At 43.4% G+C, this 15,996-nt stretch overlaps 1 protein-coding gene and 1 long non-coding RNA gene across 4 annotated transcripts in view; one reads left to right on the top strand and one right to left on the bottom strand.

Moving 5' to 3' along the window:
* The window catches only part of CLYBL (citrate lyase beta like), a 317,902-nt gene that overhangs the window by 84,830 nt on the left and 217,076 nt on the right, over positions 1–15,996 (top strand). The window lies entirely within an intron of this gene.
* On the bottom strand, positions 4,852–5,719 carry LOC104666441. The gene is made up of 2 exons (XR_748554.1): positions 5,304–5,719; positions 4,852–5,110 (listed from the first exon to the last, which is right to left on the bottom strand). It is a non-coding gene; the product is annotated as an uncharacterized LOC104666441 (long non-coding RNA).

Below are 15,996 nucleotides of genomic sequence, written 5' to 3'. Positions count from 1 at the left end.
GAAAAAAATACAGTAGAACTACTAAAAAATTAAAATAATTTTTCAAGAAAAGACAATGTTTAAACATATTTATAATCTTTATTTCAGAAGTAATATATCCGCTCCCAGATTTTTAAAGTACGCTTAAAATCTAACTTAAAAAAAAACGAACTTGAATGACAAAGTTTCACTATAATCACATACAATGATTTTGGGTTTCAGCAACCTCCTCTACTGAAACCGATATAATTTAAGCATCATCTGAGCAAAACTTCACTCCTTTAGATGGTGGTGGTGTGAGGGGTTTATTTCCAGTGGATAAGAGGATGGCCTTAAGGTTTGCTGACTCCTTCTCTGTCAAGAACCTCTTAGAGGCCAGGCGCCTCTAATCTTAGGATTAGAGGCCTGTAATCCTAGCACTTTGGGAGGCCGAGGTGGGTGGATCACTTGAGGTCAGGAGTTCGAGACCAGCCTGGCCAACAGGGTGAAACCCCACTTCTACTAAAAATACAAAAATTAGCTGGGTTTGTTGGTGTGCGCCTGTAATCCCTGTTACTTGGGTGGCTGAGGAACGAGAATCGCTTGAACCCAGGAGACGGAGGTTGCAGTGAGCGGAGATAGAGCCATTGCACTCCAGCCTGGGTGACAGAACAAGACCCTGTTTCAAAAAAAGAAAAAGAATCTCGTAGACGTTTTTCTTCTGCATCCCTGTGATAAGAGTGCTGTGATTCCTGCTATACAGTCAAACAGATTCAGAGCCCACCTTTGACTCCAGGACCAAATTTCCCCCTTTATTCTCTTTTGTGCTACGCTGGAGAAGACAGTGTGGCAGTTCTCAGGAATTTATGTGGAGCTGTTTCAGGGACACTCTGAGCTAAGAAAAGGGTGAGAGCCCTGGGAGGAGACCTTCTTTCAATCCAGGCTACATGCTCTGAGTTCTTCCAGAGCATATATAGCTGCTCCATTCCAAACTGCGCTCCCAGATTACATAGGCCTGACTCACAGGAGCCGGCAGCTCCTAGTGCTCAACTCACGGGCTCAGCCCAGCATCAGCACCGCCTCCCCTCTGAGCATTTGGTGGCCTTGCTGGTAACACAGTGACGCAGCCATTTCCTCCTAGAGGAGAAACATCTTTGGAGTTCTGTTTCCACAGTACTTTGGGGGACACTCTAGGCCAGAAGCTGGCCTCAGACATAGAAGTATTTGTTTCAATAGAGAGACAGAGAGAGAGAGCGAGAGCGAGAGAGAGAGAGAGAGAGAGAGAGAGAGAGAGAGAGAGAGAGAGAGAGACTCTGTGACTGCTTTTTGAGTTAATTGTTGTTGGCTCAGTTTCAGTGGTGCAATGTTTTGCTGTAGATTCATTTACTAAGCAGTACTAAAGTGTCATTTATATGCATTATTGAATCTTGGGATGCTTACAGAAGCATTACTTTCTCCTGAAATCTCCACTTCTGTCTGGATAGTGGATTTTAGGATAGGTTTTTAAAATGGAAAACTTGACGACAATCACATTTTCAACATAGCATTGAACGAATAGCATCAGTTGGGGACGAGCTATGCCACCAATTTAAAGTGTCCCAGCTGGGGTCAGAATTAGGAACTGTCTAAATAGGGAATTTCAGAAGGTCAGGGGAGGATATCAAGGCAAATGGGAGGAAATAAGCCATTGTTCCTTTAGAAAGCTTAGTAACCTCGATAATGAGAGGCTATGAAATAGTTCTTTTTATAACTGTAACTTCTTAACTTCCCAGCCCTAATAGCTCCAAGGGTCACTTGCAGAGAGCCCTGGGGCTACACCTGCCTTGCATAGATTAGGGCCCACTGCAGCTGTCTTCATTTGCAAGACTAAGGTGTAGCTCCAAGAGGCTGTGGGTCTCAGCATGGAGCACTCCTTCCTCCTCAATCTCAATAGGCTGGTGTTGCGGATTAAGATGGCCTTTGCAAGCCAGGCTCAGAAATTGCAAGATGAGGCAGGTAACGATTTCCTGGGTTTTATGTATCAGACCTTATGAGGTATGAAGCGGGAAACCTTTTATATGCCTGCCTTGAATTAGCCATACCTTTTACAGTCAACTCTGCGGAAGAGCAGCTGCCTGAACTATCTAGCGTACCCATGGGTCAGGCATGCCTTTGGCACACACACAGGTTTGTAAAGAGCTTGTGAATCTATAGGATGATCTCTTGGTGAGGACAGAAGGTACCCATAGCTAGTCAGCATCGGACTGAGGGCTGGATCCGCTTTTTCCTGTAATGTGCGTTTCTTTCACAGAAAATACGATTAGGATAATTCTTGTGTGTTCTCTACAGGAAGGAAGTAGTATACTGCTTGTGAATGGTAGGCTAAATGAGGGAACCATTAAAGGGTTTTTAATAGACTTTTGAACCAAAAGACATAAGGGACTATACTTATGTTGCCTTAATTGAGAAATGTTTTGCAGTGTGAGAAGACTTAATCAAATCTTCATTACATACCTGGTCAGGGACCAGGCTGAATGTTTCTTTAAGCAGTTGGATAAAATGCACATTGAAGACTTGTTAGTTATGTGAGAATATGTCTGACATGCTTATCATCTCTCCTACGGGTGCCTGAGTATCAGATACTTGGTTTACTGTGTTGGGTTGAATGCTTCTGTTCTAATTTCTAATGAACTTTACCACCAGACTACTTGATCATGACTAAGCCCAGGAACAATGCAAATGGAATTGCCCCCTGATGGGGAGGAATGGGCCCAGATGGCCCTTAAAAGGTGATAATTAGGAAATATAGCATATCTGAGTAGCTAGAAAGAGAGAAACTTGTTAAAGACAGTCAATCTGTTTGAAGCAATGGCCTTTCCCTTAATTATATGCATTTTCATTTAGAGTTGCTTTAAAGTAAAATTTTCCCAGGAAAAATTTTTATTAGTAGTGAAAACCTAGAAACCACACACATTTTTTGCTACTCTGTTTCAGATTATTGAAAATTCCTTCCTTCATTTTTTTTGGTTTCCAGATCTGTGTAACAGACTTGCTGTGTGTGTTTTAGGGGGCCATTTTAGGTTATTTTATCTCTTATGCTAAAACAGTGGGGGAGTGATTAAATGTGAGAAAAATATTAGTATATATTTGTAAACTGAGCTTTTAAAATTAAAATAGTTGCAGGATATTACAGTCTGTGATTTCATATACTTTGTAAGATTGCCTTAAATGTATTGCCTTCTTGGCCAGCATAATGCCAGATTTTTCTCCAATATGTCATTAAAATAATTTTACATATAACAAGTTGAACTTTTTAAAGATTTATATTTTAATCTGAATTAGCATATTTACTAATTATATTACTTATTTGGCTTTTCTTTAGTCCAATTCTTTTTGTTTTAGTGTACAAACTTGGCATTACTCTTTAAGAATAGCAAGTGAACTGGAAATGAGAAGGTGGTGACATGAAGAAAGAGAGAAGAAATACGTTCCTTACATCTCTTCCAGCTCCTGCATGGAACGGAGGATCTGACAGTGGCCGTTCCTGGGAATTAAAGCCAGTGCAAAAGCTAAAGTGGCCAAAAGACAACTTCTTCCTTATTTGTGAAGTCAGAAAGTAAAATTACATTGAAGGAAGTGCTAAGCTACATTATTCTGAATATTTTGGCAGTCATATCATATTTGGGCAGATGAGTTGCTTTCCTGAAATTACTCAGCACCATCATTCATCCTGACAAAAGTCAGTGGTACAGATGCACCTTTGGGACTGAGGCCAAGGTGAAACTTGCATTTTCCAGGTCTGCCCCCTCAGGTTTGGAAGGACTTTCCATAAAATTGTCCTCACACCCCAAGCATCACCCTTCCCGTCCTTAGTAAGTACACTCTGACTGGAATCTGGGAGTCCTTAGTAAGTACACTGTGACTGGAATCTGGGGTCCCAGTACCTTCATATAAATTCATCAAGTATCTTATCCACTCAAAAATCTCTTATAGAATCTTTCACATTTTAAGCCTCATTACTGCAAAGCGGATATAGTTCATTCTCAGCTTCAGGATTCCAGAAGCATACATACCAGGTCAGAATGGAGAGGCGTCACACTTTCCTTCAGCAAGCTGCAGGGGAGACAGGATTTAGGGTGGGCTGCATATATACCAGTTGCAGGATGTTTTGAACTATATTCTTGCAATCACTGACAGGTCATCCCGAAGAAAATAATCTGGCTTTAACTTCTCGTTATCAGTGAAAAGCAAAAATTACCTAGTGCAGGCATGCTTAAAGGAAGAAAAAGGCAAGAGAAAAGAGAGAGGTAAAAATTACTACCATTTTAATTTCATGATTCTCAGCAATGAAGGAGCATGATTGAAATCCCATGTGCCCAATCATATCTGTAAATGAGAGTATGGTTTTTGAAGACTGTATTCAATTGTTTCAACTTGAGCAATTGCAAGTAAGACCTAGGTCTGTGTTTTACCAGTTACTGTTATTTACTATTACTTTCTAAATGTGACCTGACTTGAAACCTTTATAGATACCATTTTTATCCATCACAGAACATGCTCTAAAGAGAAGAGCAGCTTCAACTTTTTCAAGTATTTTTTTTTTTTTAAAGGATTTAACTTTGACCAACACCAACTTGCATCTTGTTAAGGTAACTAATAACTGATTGCTATGACAGTATTTAGAATTTTGTTTAACAGCAACTGTAAAAAACCAAGTTGAAATAGCCCAGGAGATGGATGGCGATTAACTCTGCATTCTTTTTAGACTTTTATTAATTAGCTCTCTAGACTCAAATAGGTTACATCCTCTGAGCAGTAAATTGCATGCCATTTGCAAGCTCTGTGGATGAAATTTGCATGTGGCCTAAATGCTATCCACATTGTTGTGTTAAGTAGCATTTTATCTCTCTGGACTGGTCCCCTGCCTCCTCCCCCAGCCCCAGTGGAAAGTTTTATCCACCTTTCTTGCGGGAAGGGAAGGTTGCATGTAGTTTGGTCATTTGGCGCCATCTTCTTTTTTATTGTTAAATCCACCAAAGCCAGTCATGCCTGGCAGTACCAGGCTGGCTCCTTCCAGGGTTCTGGTCGGCTAAGCTTTCAGAGTTCTTTGCTGTTTGTTTACTCTAAATGTTTTCAGCTTCTGTCTTTGCTTTAAGATCTGATTAAAAGAAACCTTAAAAAAAGAAGGTAGATTTTGGTTATGTTTTTCCTCTCTACTTCTCTTCCCTGTGTCCCCCAACCCCAATCACCAACTTCCCCCATCCCCAGCAACATGGGCATTTTGTGTATTTGTTTAAAAGTATTTTAGGAAGCACCGTAATACTGCACAGCTTGGAGGTTAAGATAGAATTGGATGCTTCCCTCACCATCAGTTGATGGAATCATCAGTGTTCCGGTTCTATTTATCTTCATGATTTGAGAATGTTTCTGAACAGCTGCCCTTCCGAGGATGCTGGTATTTAGACAGACCTTCCTGTCATTTATCTGACTCACAGGCACAACTCTTTTGAAAGAATTAATATCAAACTTACATATGAAAATCTACCATTTAGAAATGGATTCTTTTCAATACCTACTTTTCAATTCAACCAGGAGATCCCATCTATTTTTAAAAATCATTAATCACATACTTCTGACATTTTCCCTTTCAGTTTCCTCAGGGGGAAAGAGTTATTTGAATAACAAACAAACAAACAAAAACCCCTCATTGCAAATAGCTGTCAGCCTCCTATGTGAACAAAAGCGCTCTCTCACACTGAGACCTACTGTGTTTTGTTTAGTTAGAGGCAGCAGGGTGGTAGGGACACTATGCAGAAAGGCTTGGGTTAATGAGCACTTTCTGGATTGAGTGTCTCTCCTGATTAACTCTTGGATTACTTGCTTTGAGTTGCTCACCCTCTCTCACTGCCCACTCAAGAATTTCCCACATGGTAGCCTCATCCATAGATGCCCCTCCCTAGATGCACTGATGGTAGACAGCATAAAAATGTGTAAGCACTGTGGCTTGCCAGTGAACTGAAAGCAAAAAGCTTAAGCATTACTTTTTATTTCCTTGATCTAAAGAACATGTTTTGGGGATATTTTCTTAATGAATATCTAAGTTGATCTAGAGGTATAAATAAATTCTATAAATAAATTAGTTATGAACTAATTTTTAGACACAAGTCTTTTGTTCAAACTGACTCTTACATAGAAACTCTAAAAATTTGGGGGAGAAGGGACAGTTGGGGATCAAATTCACTCCCCCTTACCTCTCTCTTGGTGCTCTCCAAAGGATCTTCAGGGACCGAAGTTTAAAAACCATTCTGTGTAACGAAATGGGACCCAAAAGACATTCTTTCTAGTGACTTTGTGTTAGATTGAGCCATATGAAATTGCCACTATATGACCCATTTTGACCTAAAAAACAAAAAAACCAGCACTAGAATACCAGCGTATTTTTAGTGTAATCACTGTACCTGATAAGAAAATGGAGAAATGAGAAAGCTTGAAATTTAGACTATACATTCCTCATAAGCAAATAGTGACTTCCTCCCTTCTTCCACAGTCACCTGGCAAGTCCCTTCTATGTGCTGCTGGTTCTAGAGATACAGAGAAAAAAGGCATAGTCACTGCCTCCAAATCATGCACAGTGCAAAGGACAAATACAGAGGGACCCATGGCATGATGAAACAGCCCAGGGTGGCAGGAACACAGAGCGAGGGTTTCTAGGATCCTGAAAGCCACGTTGCACGGAGCTCCGAGTCCCTGAGTTTTCATACTGCTCTTTCTGTGGATTGTGCCTAAGTAATAACAGTTTCAGAACATAGAAACTCAGTGTCCATCCTTCATAGCCAGGATGGATATGATAGTCTGGAAGTCAACAGTAAACCCAGTGACTTGTTTTCTTCGCTCATTCTTTCATTTTAAGAAAGTGCTTAGAATCCACAAGTTGTGCTTAATGCCAGCAGAGGCATTATATGTGCCAGCCCTGCCCTTAGGCACAGTTACTCCCCACACTAACCTCCCGTTGCATTTAAAAATCATCACTTTATTGAGACGTAGTCCAACTCTCATGAAGTTCACATTTTTAAAGGACACACCTCAGTGGTTTTCAGTCTGTTCACAAAGTTGTACAATGATCATCACTATCTAATTCCAGAACATTTTCCTTACCCTAAAAGCAACCCCATATCCATTGGGGTTCACTCCCTATGCACCCCTCTTCCTTTCTCCTGACAACCACGAATCTACTTTCTGAATCTATAGATTTGTCTGTTTGGGACATTTCCTATAAATGGAACTATATAAATATGCCCTTTTATCTCTGGCTTCCTTCACTCTGCATAATGTTTTCAAGGTTTGTCCATTTTGTACCATGTATTAGTACTTCATTCATTTTTCTGGCCCAGTAGTGTTCAATTGTAGGAATATACCCCATTGTCCATTCCAATGATGGATATTTTGGGGGGGGATATCCACTTTTTGGCCATTATAATTCCACTATGAACATTTGTGTGCAAGTTTTTGGTTGGACACACATTTTCATTTTTGTTGGGTATATATCTAGGAGTGGAATTGCTGGGCAACTCTATGTTTAACATTTTGAGGAACTGGGATATACAGCGTTTTGTGCCTATGTGATGAAACTAATTATGAAGCATCTTATATTCATTATCATTAGCTCTGTCTCCTCTATTAGGTTTTAAGTTTCTTGAGACAGGGATTATCCTTCTTCATCTTTGTATCTACCAGAGTCCAGCACTCACCAAAGCACGAAGTAGGTTCTTAGGAAACTGTTGAGAATAAAACTGACCAGTGCAACATCCTCCTGCCCTTAGTCACCAGCACACCTGGGAACACAGGCTTTCTCTTTCTCTCTTCCCTGTAGCAAGTGACAGCTTATCAGGAATGGAGGCAGCTCGGTATTATCCATCAAGCCTTCCAGCTGGGTGCACACCCTCCTTATCTGCTGTGGGGCCTTCACCAGCATCCTGGGATTTCCTCAGGCTGCCTCATCCCCACAGCAGCAGTGATGTGACCCGCTCTGGTTTATGCAGATACATTAGGAGAGATTATTTTAAGTACCACTGAAACCCAAGCACAGGCAGGGCTGGTGGAATCCCCAGTATTTGGGGGCACACTGCCTGTTTGACATGGTTCAGTAATGACTCATACATCTACTTTAAGGGGGATTTGGACAAGGAGGCACTAAGATACCTATCCAGGCTTTGACTTGGGAGCATTGTGCAGGAGGTTTAAGAAAGAGTATTTTAAGACTTCTCAGAAGGCTGGAGCAGCATCTTTCTGATTTATTCTGCTGCCTTTCACTCGGAGCCTGTGATTTCTAACATGTATTTCAGGTTGGATTTAAGAGACAGAGCTGGCCCCTACTGAATTGGCCACCTTTGAAGTTACAGTACTGAGGAGGGGAGGGACAGATGGAACAAAAGTCGTAATTGCCCAAATTTACAATAGGTTCCCAGCAGCAGCCGGCACAAAAGAAATGTTAATGCAATAAACTGTAAATGGAAGGAAGCGAAGCAGGATTTATGGCTGGCGCAAACCTCCATCAAGGCACCGGAGTCTCTTTCCTTCATCTGTGAGGCATTTCGGTGGTCACGGTAGAATTGGGCTCGTTTGAAAATCGGTGGCTGCTCTGCATCCTCCCTCTCTTGTGTGTCCTGCACCCCCTACACAAACCAATTCCTATAAAAACCTGGGGAATCTGATAGAACAATTGGAGAAAAACGTCAGTCATGGAGGGTCAAGCCTGCAAACCTGGCAGAGCCCAGAGCGCACACACATTCGCTGTGCACATGTGTGTGCTACAGCTGCAACCAAAGCATGCATTTTCCTTCCCCAAGTCTGTGTTGGGGACCTCCGCAGACACAGCAGATGGCCAGAGTGTTTCCTCCATGTTTCAGCCTCGAAGTGAGAGGGCAGCATGTCATTCACCAGTCAGGCACTTACCCATCCATCAGGGCCACCGCTATAAATGGCTGTTTTTCACATTTGGTTCCAGCAGGTTCCATCTCCATTCCGGCTCACACATACCTTTACCTGTGTTGTAACATGTGGGGTGCTCCTTGTCTCCTTGTCCAGACTGCTGGCCCGCTTGCTTCGTTAATTAGCCGAGGAGCACGTCTAAATGGAAAATTGCTTTCTGAGAGCTGTGTGTCCTGGCTCCATGCTGTGAGGGGCTCCCTGTAATTAAACACGTTTTAAGAGTTGCTCTCTTGCGCATGTGCCCTGGACATCAGTGCTTTCCCCACTGGCTGGGTAGTTCTGTTTCAGACCTTAGACCTAAATAATAAGTTACAAGGAAGTTTGCGTATCAGTTGATTAAGTAGGGGGAATTTTTTTCCTTTTGGAAGTTGGGGGAAAGAACTCCTCAGTGGGGAAGTGGTTTTTCTGTCCTGTAGGGATAGGAAAGTGGTTAACCATCGTGGGGGCCTCAACAGACCTCAGCATGTTCACGAAGTCCTTGGCCTCAGGTTCCTCATCCATCCCACCGCGAGAGCGGTATGGCTTGGGTAGGCCACGAATCCCTTCACTGGGCTCCATTCCAGAATTCTAACTTTAAAAATAAAGTATCCATATTTAAAAGTTCCTGCTACCGTTTCAAAGAAGCTTCCCAAGAAGCTCTTCAGAGCTGGGTCATGGAGGAACCTGTCACTGGGTCGCTTTCTGCTGGAGGATCGGTTCCTTTTATAAGTAGGAAAATATTTCTCCATACCCCTTACAGAGTTCATGGCTGACACCCCTCTAACAAAACACAGGTTAACAAGAGCAAAGCACACAAATGTATTTAATACAAGTTTTATGTGACACAGGTGCCTTCTGAAACGAAGCCTCAAAGACCCAGGGAAAAGCGTGTTTTCATGGACAGTCATGCAGAAATACGATGAGAGACCAAAAGGGTTTCATCTAGTGTCATAAACTTAGCAAGGCTTATTTGTTCAGATTCTTCTTGGTGTTCCTGTGTGACTTTTTTTTTTTTTTTTTTTTTTTTTTTTGAGACGGAGTCTCCCTCTGTCACTCAGGCTGGAGTGCAGTGGCGTGATCTAGAGTCACTGCAATCTCCGCCTCCCGAGTTCAAGAGATTCTCCTGCCTCAGCCTCCCAAGTAGCTGGGATTACAAGCACATGCCACCATGCCCGGCTAATTTTTGTGTTTTCAGTAGAGAGGGGGTTTCACCATGTTGGCCAGGCTGGTCTTGAACTCTTGACCTCAGATGATCCCCCACCTTGGCCTCCCAAAGTGCTAGGATTACAGGAATGAGCTACCATCCCCGGCGTGACATTTCTTTTCTCTGGGTACGGGGCAGGACACCTGTTACATGAGGGTCGTCAGGAGAGGAGGGAGAAGGTCAGAGGGTGACCTTCCTGCTTCTGCAGTTTTCTGGATTTCTTTCAGTTTATAGTACTCAGTAGGACAAGATGTGTATTGGGGATATCGTGTTCTGAGCCCCAACAGTAACAAAGAACAAAGAAAGCCTTTACACAGTTTTTGCTGAGACTCTCACATTGGAATTTATAGTGATGGTCCTTAAGTCGGAGTGGCCACTAAAGAAAGTTTGACTTTCCATGTAGAATAGCAAGCTCTCCTTTGGCAAGTCTTTTCCAGACATGGTTCTATAATTTTTTGCTAATAAATGTGTGGACAAAGTTATGGGATGTATAGAAGTCTGACACCAAAACCATGTCAGAGATTTTTTTTTTTTTCAACCAAGTCTTACTCTGTTGCCTAGGCTGGAGTGCAGTGGCATGATCATGGCTCACTGCAGCCTCAACCTTCCAGGCCCAAGAGATCCTCCCACCTCAGCCTCCTGAATAGCTGGGACCATAGGCATGTGCCACCACACCCAGCTAATTTTTATTGTTTTTTTTTTTGTAGAGACAGGGTCTCCCTGTGTTACCTAGGCTGGTCTCAAACTCCTGGGCTCCAGCAATCCTTCCAAAGTGCAGGGGTTATAGACATGAGCCACTGCACATGGTCCTGAAACAAAGATTGTTAGTAAAAGTTATTGAAATTTAAATCTACGATTCAAGTCTCAATACATAAGACACATGGCACATGGTAAAAAGTCGATTTGATTACATCCTAGGAGACCTAGACTTGGGAAAGAAGGGGAAAAAAGTATGAGGCTGGGCATGGTAGCTTGTGCCTAAAATCTTAGCACTTTGGGAGGCTAAGGCAGGGGGATTGCTTGAGGCCAGGAGTTAAAAGACCAGCCTGGGCAACATAGTAAGACCCCATCTCTACCAAAACAAAACAACAGCAACAACAAAAAAACCCACACAAATTAAATTTAAAAAGAAAAAGATGAAAGATGAGAAGATAAGGAAGTATCTGTAGACAGCTTAAGTCTCTATTTTTTTCTACAAATGTACAGTTGTATATTGTAACATACTGCCGCTTTTGACCCTGTCTTCTCTGTTTCAACAGAGCTCATCTTTTTCTATGTATTTCTGCTGCTACTACTTTTCCAAACCACAGCCGTTGTCCTGTAATGCCCTTATGCATTTGGCCAAGCCCTCTTAGCTTCTGTATTATTTTGGGGTCTTAGTTGATGTTTGGGGTGTGTGACATTACAAAACACATGGGATAGGCCAGGCGCGGTGGCTCAAGCCTGTAATCCCAGCTCTTTGGGAGGCCGAGACGGGTGGATCACAAGGTCAGGAGATCGAGACCATCCTGGCTAACCCGGTGAAACCCCGTCTCTACTAAAAAATACAAAAAACTAGCCGGACGAGGTGGCGGGCGCCTATAGTCCCAGCTACTCGGGAGGCTGAGGCAGGAGAATGGTGTGAACCCGAAAGGCGGAGCTTGCAGTGAGCTGAGATCCAGCCACTGCACTTCGGTTTGGGCGACAGAGCGAGACTCCGTCTCAAAAAAAAAAAAACACACACACATGGGATGTAGATTTGGATTGGGAGAGCCCCTGAATTGCAGCACTCTGCTTTCCTCATCTGTAAAATGGGTATAATCTTGCAAGGGTAATTGTAAAGTGGTTTGCAGACAGTGGGGTTACTGTTATTTGCAACAATCCTCCTGTAGTTTTATCTGCAAATGTCACTAGCTTTTGATTTACTCACTCTCACTTGTGTCTTCTTTCGTGCTGATGTTGGCTCTGCTTTATTCCACAGGCTTTTTTTTTTTATTTTACTTTTTTTGAGACAGGGTCTCTCTCTTTCTGTTACTCAGGCTGGAGTGCAGTGGCGTGATCTTGGCTCACTGTAACCTCCGCACCTCTGCCTCCCAGGTTCAAGCGATTCTCCCCATTCGGCCTACTGAGTAGCTGGCCAGGCTGAGTGATCCTCCCGCCTCGGCTTCCAAAGTGCTGGGATTACAGGCATGAGCCCCCGTGGCCAGCCTTTTTTTTTTGGAGACAGGGTCTCACTCTGTTGTGCAGTGGCTTGATCTTGGTGCACTGCAACCTCTGCCTCCTGGGTTCAAGCAGATCTTGTGTCCCAGCCTCTCAAGTAGCTGGGAGTACAGGTCCCCGCCACCATACCCAGCTAATTTTTCTATTTTTTGGTAGAGATGGGGTTTCACCATGTTGGCCAGGCTGGTCTCAAGCTCCTGACCTCAAGTGATTCACCTGCCTCAGCCTCCCAAAGTGCTGGGATTACAGGTGTGAGCCACCCCACCCGGCCTGTCCACAGGCTTTTAAAGCACCAGGGCAGCAGGGCACTGGGTCAACAGGTATATTTGGGAATGTGCATTTGGTTTCATGTGTAATGGGAAAGAGATTAATTAAGGTTGTTAATGTGGCCTAATACTAAATCTCAGGAAGCCTCACAGGACACATGAAACAAATCTTTGCAACACGTATATGTTTCATGCTTCTGAACGTTTTGAAGACGTTTTGCCACGCTGGGATTTTTTTGTTTGTTTGTTTTGTTTTTGCTTTTGTTTGAGATGCCGTCTTATTCTGTCTCTCAGGCTGGGGTGCAGAGTGCAGTGGCGCGATCTTGACTCACTGCAACCTCCGCCTCTCAGGTTCAAGCAGTTCTCCTACCTCAGCCTCCCTAGGAGTGCCCGACTCCTGTTTTTTTTTTTTTTTTTTTTGATTGTTAAATCAGATGGGCTCAGTATTGCTGTGCCTTGATGGAGTTTCTGGTTGAGGGATCAGTGTCATTTCTGGGTCCCCATCAGAATTACGTTCAAGCTATAAGTAGTTATGCAAAGTCATAGGTTAAATGATTTGGGAATAAAATGTCATTTGACGTGACAGAAATGAACCCTTAGAGGCCCACATTTCCACTGGGACTTGCTCTCACTTCCAGTTCTCGTGTTAAGTAATTTTATTAACTGAGGCAAGGAGGGGCATGCGGTGACAAGGGAAATATTTTTTGCTAACATTTTAATCCCAATCACAAAATTTATTGTGTGTGGCTTTATACGCATTTGTAGCTATAAAGCCCTGGAAGACGATGAAAGTAAAAATTAGAATGTGTTGTTTTTCTGCTCAGGTGTTATTTAAAGCATTGTATGAATTGTCAAAAAGATTAATTGTTGTTGTTTGCAGCTAAACAGATGATAAATTTTAAAATTATATTATTATTGTGTGTCAGCATAAAAGCTCTGTGTCCCAAGTGTGTCACCTTTTTCTGTTGCTGTTGACAAGGTTCACATTTTATAGCACACCGCCAGAAGGTGTTGACATATATTCAGATTACTGATTAAATGTTTTTAAAACGTGCCACTCAGAAACTAACCCTGATGTTCTATGAAAGAGTCATTTTTCGGAGTAAGATTTTTTTTTTTTCCTTCATCATTAACATGGAGGAAATGTTAAACACTGACATTTTAAAAAATGAACCTGGGACTCGCACGGTGGCTCATGCCTGTAATCCCAGCACCTTGGGAAGCTGAGGTGGATGGATCACCTGAGGTCGGGAGTTCGAGACCAGACTGACCAACTTGGAGAAACCCTGTCTCTACAAAAAATACAAAATTAGCTGGGTGTGGTGGTGCCTGTAATCCCAGCTACTCTGGAGGCTGAGGTAGGAGAATCACTTGAACCTGGGAGGCGGAGGTTTGGTAAGCTGAGATCGTGCCATTGCACTCCAGCCTGGGCAACAAGAGCGAAACTCCGGTCTCTAGATAAATAAATAAATACATACATACATACATACCTGGCCAGGCGTGGTGACTCATGCCTGTAATCCCAGCACTTTGGGAGGCCGAGGCCAAGGCAGGCAGATCACGAGGTCAGGAGTTCGAAACCAGTCTGGCCAATATGGCGAAACCCCGTCTTTATGAAAAATACAAAAAATTAGGCAGGCGTGGTGGCACATGCCTGTAATCCCAGCTACTCAGAAGGCTGAGGCAGGAAAATTGCTTGAACCTGGGAGGCGGGGGTTGTAGTAGGCAAAGATCGTGCCACCGAACTACATCCGGGTGACAGACCGAGACTCTGTCTCAAAAAAATAATAATAAAAATAAATAAATAAACCTAATGTTATTGCACTTTCCCATTTCAAATTGCAGCCAGCAAAGAAAACAGGCATTAGAATTTCCATTTCTTCTCTTCTCCTTCATGGGAAGGGCAGCAACAAACATACCCAGGCTGGAAAAACAGCACCAAGGCTGGGCGCGGTGGCTCACGCCTGTAATCCCAGCTCTTTGGGAGACTGCAGTGGGCAGATCACCTGAGGTCAGGAGTTCGAGACTAGCCTGACCAACATGGAGAAACCCCCTCTCTACTTAAAATTAGCTAGGCATGGTGGAGTGCACTTACAATCCCAGCTACTTGGGAGGCTGAGGCAGGCGGGCATGATGGCTCATGCCTGTAATCCCAGCACTTTGGGAGGCCAAGGTGGGTGGATCACCTGAGGTCAGGAGTTCATGACCAGCCTGACCAACATAGTGAAACCCTGTCTCTACTAAAAAATATAAGAATTAGCCAGGCATGGTGGCGCATGCCTGTAATCCCAGCTACTCAGGAGGCTGAGGCGGGAGAGTCACTTGAACCTGGGAGGCAGGAGAATCACTTGAACCTGGAGGCGGAGGTTGCGGTGAGCCGAGATTGCCCCATTGCACTCCAACCTGGGCAGTAAGAGCAAAACTCCATCTCAAAAAGAAAAAAAAAAAACAGCACCAAGGAAGGCGCTAAATGGCTACTTGTAAACACTCCAGGTTGGACACGGGACCCATGACGAGGAGGCGAGGCCCGTCCTGTGGTGGTGTTTGCAATGGGAAGTCTGGGGCTCAAGTTTCCAGGCTAACACACACAACTCTTCCCAGCAGCTGAGGGGCCCTCAAGCCTTGATGTCCCTTTCACAATGTAACGTTGAAGGACCCCACTGGTCTTGGCTTTTTGCATTTTATGGATGGAGTGGACCAGTCTTCAGAGAACTCAAATGTGTATTTGCTGCAGGCAGTGATAAGTAAACATAATGCCTCAAGAATCAACATTTGAATGCTTTTCTTTTTGGCGTTAAGGTATAATGGGACACTGGCAATACACACTGTCTGTGTGAACACAGCATGAAAGAACTTGAAAACAAATGATTTAGTATTCATTATGGAAAAGTTGGATTTTTTTCCCTCTCTGATTGTCAAGATTTCTTTGTTGATGTCAAGTTTTGGAGTGTGAATTTTTCTTCTCCACTCAGAGGAAGTTGACATTGGTTCAGTGATGTTACAGAGGATGCTGTAAGACAGCCAGGAGCCCAGGCCGATTGTCACTTCATCCCAGCATGGTGCAAGGTTAGAGATGTTGCAGTGACAGCCTTGGGTGCCCTCAGGGGCAACCAAGTCTCTAAATAATCTCTGTGACCAAAAGCACATAGGAGGTTGCAAATGGCCCACAACAAAAATAAAGATAGCTGCCATTTCCCAGAACTTAATGCATGTCAGGAAATGTAACCTCTTTACATGTATTGTCTCATTTAAGTCCAGTAAGATAGCAGCAGCTGTGGGAGGATGTGGCTTTTGTTTTTGTTTTGAGACAGAGTCTTGCTTTGTCACCCAGGCTGGAGTGCAGTGGTGTGATCTCAGCTCACTGTAAGTTCTGCCTCCCAGGCTCACACCATTCTCCTGCCTCAGCCTCCCAAGTAGCTGGGA

Source organism: Rhinopithecus roxellana, chromosome 18, assembly GCF_007565055.1.
Source record: "Rhinopithecus roxellana isolate Shanxi Qingling chromosome 18, ASM756505v1, whole genome shotgun sequence".
Lineage (NCBI taxonomy): Eukaryota > Metazoa > Chordata > Mammalia > Primates > Cercopithecidae > Rhinopithecus > Rhinopithecus roxellana.
The sequence above is the reverse complement of the archived record's forward strand: the minus strand, read 5'-3'. Positions and strand labels throughout refer to the sequence as shown.